This window comes from Ovis aries, chromosome 5 (genome assembly GCF_016772045.2).
Source record: "Ovis aries strain OAR_USU_Benz2616 breed Rambouillet chromosome 5, ARS-UI_Ramb_v3.0, whole genome shotgun sequence".
Lineage (NCBI taxonomy): Eukaryota > Metazoa > Chordata > Mammalia > Artiodactyla > Bovidae > Ovis > Ovis aries.
In genome coordinates this window covers 56,174,291-56,181,460 of record NC_056058.1, presented here as the reverse complement: position 1 = coordinate 56,181,460, position 7,170 = coordinate 56,174,291, and positions in this window count along the sequence as shown.

Genomic DNA, 7,170 nt, shown 5'->3' with positions numbered 1-7,170 from the left:
AACAAATGGGATCTAATTAAAATTAAAAGCTTCTGCACAACAAAGGAAAATATAAGCAAGGTGAAAAGACAGCCTTCTGAATGGGAGAAAATAATAGCAAATGAAGCAACTACAAACAACTAATCTCAAAAATATACAAGCAACTTAAGCAGCTCAATTCCAGAAAAATAAACGACCCAATCAAACAATGGGCCAAAGAACTAAATAGACATTTCTCCAAAGAAGACATACAGATGGCTAACAAACACATGAAAAGATGCTCAACATCACTCATTATTAGAGAAATGCAAATCAAAACCACAATGAGGTACCACTTCACACCAATCAGAATGTCTGCGATCCAAAAATCTGCAAGCAATAAATGCTGGAGAGGGTGTGGAGAAAAGGGAACCCTCCTATACTGTTGGTGGGAATGCAAACTAGTACAGCCACTATGGAGAACAGTGTGGAGATTCCGTAAAAAATTGCAAATAGAACTACCTTATGACCCAGCAATCCCACTGCTGGGCATACACACCCAGGAAACCAGAATGGAAAGAGACCCATGTATCCCAATGTTCATCGCAGCACTGTTTATAATAGCCAGGACATGGAAACAACCTAGATGTCCATCAGCAGATGAATGGATAAGAAAGCTGTGGTACATATACACAATGGAGTATTACTCAGCCGTTAAAAAGAATACATTTGAATCAGTTCTGATGAGATGGATGAAACTGGAGCCGATTATACAGAGTGAAGTAAGCCAGAAAGAAAAACACCAATACAGTATACTAACACATATATATGGAATTTAGGAAGATGGCAATGACGACCCTGTATGCAAGACAGGAAAAAGGACACAGATGTGTATAACGGACTTTTGGACTCAGAGGGAGAGGGAGAGGGTGGGATGATTTGGGAGAATGGCATTCTAACATGTATACTATCATGTAAGAATTGAATCGCCAGTCTATGTCTGACGCAGGATACAGCATGCTTGGGGCTGGTGCATGGGGATGACCCAGAGAGATGTTATGGGGAGGGAGGTGGGAGGGGGGTTCATGTTTGGGAACGCATGTAAGAATTAAAGATTTTAAAATTTAAAAAATAAAAAACTAAAATAAATAAATAAATAAAAGCTATAGTAAAAAAAAAAAAGATTTCACCTTCCAGTACAGGGTGTGTGGATTCAGTTCTTGGTAGGGGAACTAAGATCCCACATGCCCCACCCCCCAAAAAAACCAAAGCATAAAAGAGAAACAATATTGTAACAAATTCAATAAAGACTTAGAAAAGTGGTTCACAGTAAAAAATATCTTAGAAAAATAAATTAAAACTAATAATAAATATTTATTTATCATTTCTTATGTGCCAAGCACTGAGCTCAGTACTTTATTTGCATCCCCTCAGTGCTACCAAGGCCAATTTTCAGTCACAAATACTAGGGCTTCAAAAGGTCAGAGAGTTGGCCCAGAGTCACAGGACAGAAGCCAAGTAGTCTGACCTCAAGGTCTGTGCCTTTCACCACTGTAGATGTTTTTTTTTTCTGTGCGTGTGTGTGTGTGTGTGTGTGTGTTCAGCCACTAAGCTAAGTCATGTCCAGCTCTGTGACCCTATGGACGATAGCCCACCAGGCTCCTTTGTCCATGGAATTTTCTAGGCAAGGATACTAGAGTGGGTTGCTATTTCCTTCTCCAGGGAATCTTCCTGATGCAGGGATCAAACCCAGGTCTCTTGTGTCTCCTGCATTGCCAGTGGAGTTCTTTACTGCTGGGCAAACTGAGAATCCTTTCTTCTTCTGTATGACACTCTTAAATCTGGATTTAGCATACTGCAGCTCCCTTGTCTCCTGAAACACTGATTGGGTTTAGCTCTGTATCTGTGGAGACATCATCAGCCCCTACCTCAGATCAGACTTCCCATCTGTGAAATGAAGACGTTGGACTGAGTTGTTTCTGTGGTCCCTTCTAGTCCTGTTTGTTATTCTGTGATTGTGGAACATGTCCCATGACCCAGCTGGAGCAACCAATGAACACTGCCCAGGACTGAACGTGTTACTGAGATGTGGAAATTTCAGTCTAGGGCAAACCTGGAATGTTGATCACATATTACAGTGCCTGCTGCTTTGACCTCGCTATTCTGGGCACGAACAGTTTTTGAAGAGTTCTCTGAAGTCCTTTGAACTGGGACTTCCTGTTTCTTAGATAAGGTCTTGAAGAACTGGAGAGGAGAGTAGATTATTCAAAAGGTCAGGGCCTGCTTTCTTCCAGGCATCCTATGCTTGAGTTGTTGGGATAGTTTCACCTTCTTTTCCTTTTACTTCAAAATAGTGCGTTAGTTTGTTTTGCAAATTTCCCTTTGCACTGACACTTTAGGAGTGCACATTGACAAGATTCAGTTCAGGTCAGTCGCTCAGTCGTGTCCGACTCTTTGCAACCCCATGAACCGCACCACGCCAGGCCTCCCTGTCCATCACCAACTCACGGAGTACACCCAAACCCATGTTCATTGAGTTGGTGATGCCATCCAACCATTTCATTCTCTGTTGTCCCCTTCTCCTCCTGCCCTCAATCTTTCCCAGCATTAGGGTCTTTTCAAATGAGTCAGTTCTTTGCATCAGGTGGCCAAAGTATTGGAGTTTTAGCTTCAACATCAGTCTTTCCAATGAACACCCAGAACTGATCTCCTTTAGGTTGGACTGGTTGAATCTCCTTGCAGTCCAAGGGACTCTCAAGAGTCTTCTCCAACACCACAGTTCAAAAGTATCAATTCTTTAGTGCTCAGCTTTCTTTATAACTCTCACATCCATACATGACTACTGGAAAAACCATAGCCTTGACTAGACAGACCTTTGTTGGCAAAGTAACGTCTCTGCTTTTGAATATGTTGTCTAGGTTGGTCATAACTTTCCTTCCAAGGAGTAAGCGTCTTTTAATATCATGGCTGCAATCACCATCTGTAGTGATTTTGGAGCCCAGAAAAATAAAGTCAGCCACTGTTTCCATGGTTTCCCCATCTATTTCCCATGAAGTGATGGGACTGGATGCCATGATCTTTGTTTTCTGAATGTTGAGCTTTAAGCCAACTTTTTCACTCTCCTCTTTCACTTTCATCAAGAGGCTTTTTAGTTCTTCTTCACTTTCTGCCATAAGGGTGGTGTCATCTGCATATCTGAGGTGATTGATATTTCTCCTAGAAATCTTGATTCTAGCTTGTGCTTCCTCCAGCCCAGTGTTTCTCATGATGTACTCTGCATAGAAGTTAAAAAGCAGGGTGACAGTATACAGCCTGGATGTACTCCTTTTCCTATTTGGAACCAGTCTGTTGTTCCATGTCCAGTTCTAAATGTTGCTTCCTGACCTGCATACAGGTTTCTTCAGAGGCAGGTCAGGTGGTCTGGTATTCCCATCTCTTGAAGAATTTTCCACAGTTTATTGTGATCCACACAGTCAAAGGCTTTGGCATAGTCAATAAAGTAGAAATAGATGTTTTTCTGGAACTCTCTTGCTTTTTCCATGATCCAGCGGATGTTGGCAATTTGATCTCTGGTTCCTGTGCCTTTTCTAAAACCAGCTTGAACATCTGGAAGTTCACAGTTCACATATTGTTGAAGCCTGCCTTGGAGAATTTTGAGCATTACTTTACTAGCGTGTGAGATGAGTGCAATTGTGCGGTAGTTTGAGCATTCTTTGGCATTGCCTTTCTTTGGGATTGGAATGAAAACTGACCTTTTCCAGTCCTATGGCCATTGCTGAGTTTTCCAAATTTGCTGGCATATTGAGTGGAGCACTTTGACAGCATCATCTTTCAGGATTTGGAATAGGTCAACTGGAATTCCATCACCTCCACTAGCTTGTTCGTAGTGATGCTTCCTAAGGCCCATTTGACTTCCCATTCCAGGATGGCTGGCTCTAGGTGAGTGATCACATCATTATGATTATCTGGGTCATGAAGCTCTTTTTTGTACAGTTCTTCTATGTATTCTTGCCACCTCTTCTTAATATCTTCTGCTTCTGTTAGGTCCATACCGTCTCTGTCCTTTATTGAGCCCATCTTTGCATGAAATGTTCCCTTGATTTCTCTAATTTTTTTGATTACAGCACTGCTATTCCATTTGAAGAAAGAAATGGCAACCCACTCCAGTATTCTTGCCTGGAGAATCCCATGGACGGAGGAACCTGGCGGCCTACCATCTATGGGGTCACAAAGAGTTGGGCACGACTGAGTAACTAAACAACAACAAACGATTCCATTTAAAATGACCTCCACGGATGAAAGGAAATGGTTATGTGGAACACTAACTCCATTTTATTAAGCACCTGCTCTTCTAAAGGCACTTTGTGTACACTAAATGAATTGTGACAACAGTGATTCCATATAGCTATTATTATCCACACTTTAACAGCAAGGAACCTGAGACTCAGAGAAGCTGAGTAACTTACTGAAATAAACAACTGAATCTAAACTAGAATTTGAACACTGGTCAGAGTCCCTGTTTTTCCAAATTCAGAGTCCCTGTTTTTCCCATGCAAGTGGTGACTTCTGCTGTGCAAAACAGCTACAGTTTCTAGTTTATTTGAAAATGGGTGCTACTTATGTTCTTGAAGATTCCAAGTGAACTACATTTAGACATCCGGCTTCTTGCTTTTAAACCCTGACTTTCCCATGCAGAATGACGGGATCATTTCTTCAACAGATAAGAAGCAAGTGTCTTAGAGATTGCTGTATTTTCCCCCTTCTTTGTAAATTCTGTTTCATTAGAACAGAGTTGCATTTCCACTTATTGTAAGAGTAAGTAAAGATGTATTTTAATCATTAGGATAAACAGACAGTATCAATAGAAAGTTAAAAAAAATACTATTTCCATGGAATTCAGGCAATAAGAAATAACATTTCAATGAATCCCAGCGTTTAAAAGAATTTACTTATTAAACTTCAGTTTTGAATAATATAAATTCCAAAATGTGTCTGTTTAAATCCAGTATATAATACTAGAATGCCTGGAGAATCCCAGTGACGGGGGAGCCTGTGGGCTGCCGTCTATGCGGTTGCACAGATTTGGACACGACTGAAGTGACTTAGCAGCAGCCGTAAGTATAAAAAAAAGATGAAAATATAGTTTTGAAATCTAATCATCAATCAGCATTAGCACTCTTTTTGCAGTATCTAAACAAACAAAATCACAAAATTATGGCAGTGTTGCAAACATTTATTGTATGCTTACTCTGTGAATTTAATCCTCACAAAAGCCTATAGATAAATAACTTTTCCTATTGTACTAACACAGACTCTGAAGTTCAGCCAGATTAATTTATGTGACTAAGAAATATGAGAGAAAATATTAGAAACCATATTGGAACCTTAGTCAACCTAATATCACTAGGATGAATTAATCCAGAAATTTATTTATTTTTGAATTCTTTCTCTGGGATGTTCTATTGTATATTATAGTAAGCCTAAATAACTCAGGCAAGGTTACTTCTCATGACTATATTTAAATTATTCAATATATTTTAATGCATCCATTGTTAATCTGATCCTATAATGTATGTGTGTATATGATTGCAAACACCCTGGCTATTCTTATGCAGCTTAGAATTTGGAAAAAATGTTGAAATATTAATTCCATTTTTCTAACTTTTTCTGGACTATAGCCTCTTTTAAATATGGTCTCTTTTTCCACATTCTACCTTTACTGAAAAGCTGTCTTTTTCCCAACCAAGAAGAGTTAGATAAACTTTTCAGTGTGGCATTTTTCTTAATTGTAATTTTAACATTTCACTCTCATGAGACACTCAGTATGTTTCCTCTGCTGTCCAGTTATTTCCTCCTTATATGTTATTTGTTCTTTTCAGGAACAGGAAGTGAATGTTATCCAAATACTAATGAGAGTTAAACTGCAAATTGTATTTCAGCAAATGAGACGTTTCTTTTCTCATATATGGAGAAATTAACAGCTCCAAAATCCTTTAAAAGAAGAAAAATTTCATTAGTAAAGATTATAGAAAGCAATTAGGTTCTGAACTAATAAAATGTTGACTTCCATTTATTTGTTGTCATTCAGTTGCTAAGTCATCTCTGACTCTGCAGCCCCATGGACTGCAGTGTGCTAGGCTCCTCTGTCCTCTGCTCAAATTCATGTTCATTGAGTTGATGATGCTATCTAACCATCTTATCCTCTACCACCCTCTTCTCCTTTTGTCTTCAATCCTTCTCAGCATCAAGGAGTCGGCTAATATCCAGTGAGTTGGCTTTTTACATCAGGTGGCCAAAGTATTAGAGCTTCAGCATCAGTCCTTCCATTGAATATTCAAGATTGATTTTTTTAGCATTGACTGGTTTGATCTCCTTGCTGTCCAAGAAACTCTCAAGAGTCTTTTCCAGCACCACAATTCTATTCCTCAGTGCTCAGATCTTCTTTATGGTCCAACTCTCACATCTGTTCATGACTACTGAAAAACCATCACTTTGACTGTATGGACCTTTGTTGGCAAAGTGATATCTCTGCTTTTGAATATGCTGTCTAAGTTTGTCATAGCTTTTCTTCCGAGGAGCAAGAGTCTTTTAATTTCATGGCTGCAGTCTTCATCCACAGTGATTTTGGAGCCCCCCAAAGTAAAATCTGTCACTGCTTCCACTTTTTCCCTTCTATTTGCCGTGAAGTGATGGGACCAGATTCCATGATATTAGTTTTTTGAATGTTGAGTTTAAGCCAGCTTTTTCACTGTCCTCCTTCACCCTCATCAAGAGGCTCTTTAGTTCTTTGCTTTCTGCCATTAGAGTTGTATAATCTGCATATCTGAGGTTGTTGATGTTTCTCCTGGAAGTCTTGTGATTCATCCAGCCTGGCATTTCGCACCATGTAGTCTGCATTGAAGTTAAGTAAGCAGTATGACAACATACATCCTTGTCTTACTCCTTTCTCAATTTTGAACCAGTCAGTTGTTGCATGTCCAGTTCTGACTATTGCTTCTTGTCCCACATACTTATATTGATAGTTAATATTAAATAGTTTTCAGTTTGCATAAACCAAAGTTTAATCAGAAGCAAAATTCTACTTAAGTTTGCGTGATTTATTGCAGACTCAAACACTTGTAAGCATATCATTAATCAATTAAAAAGGATTATCGTATTAACGTGAAATATAAATATCACTGGGCATGCTTTTATTTAGAGTATTTTTCCCAA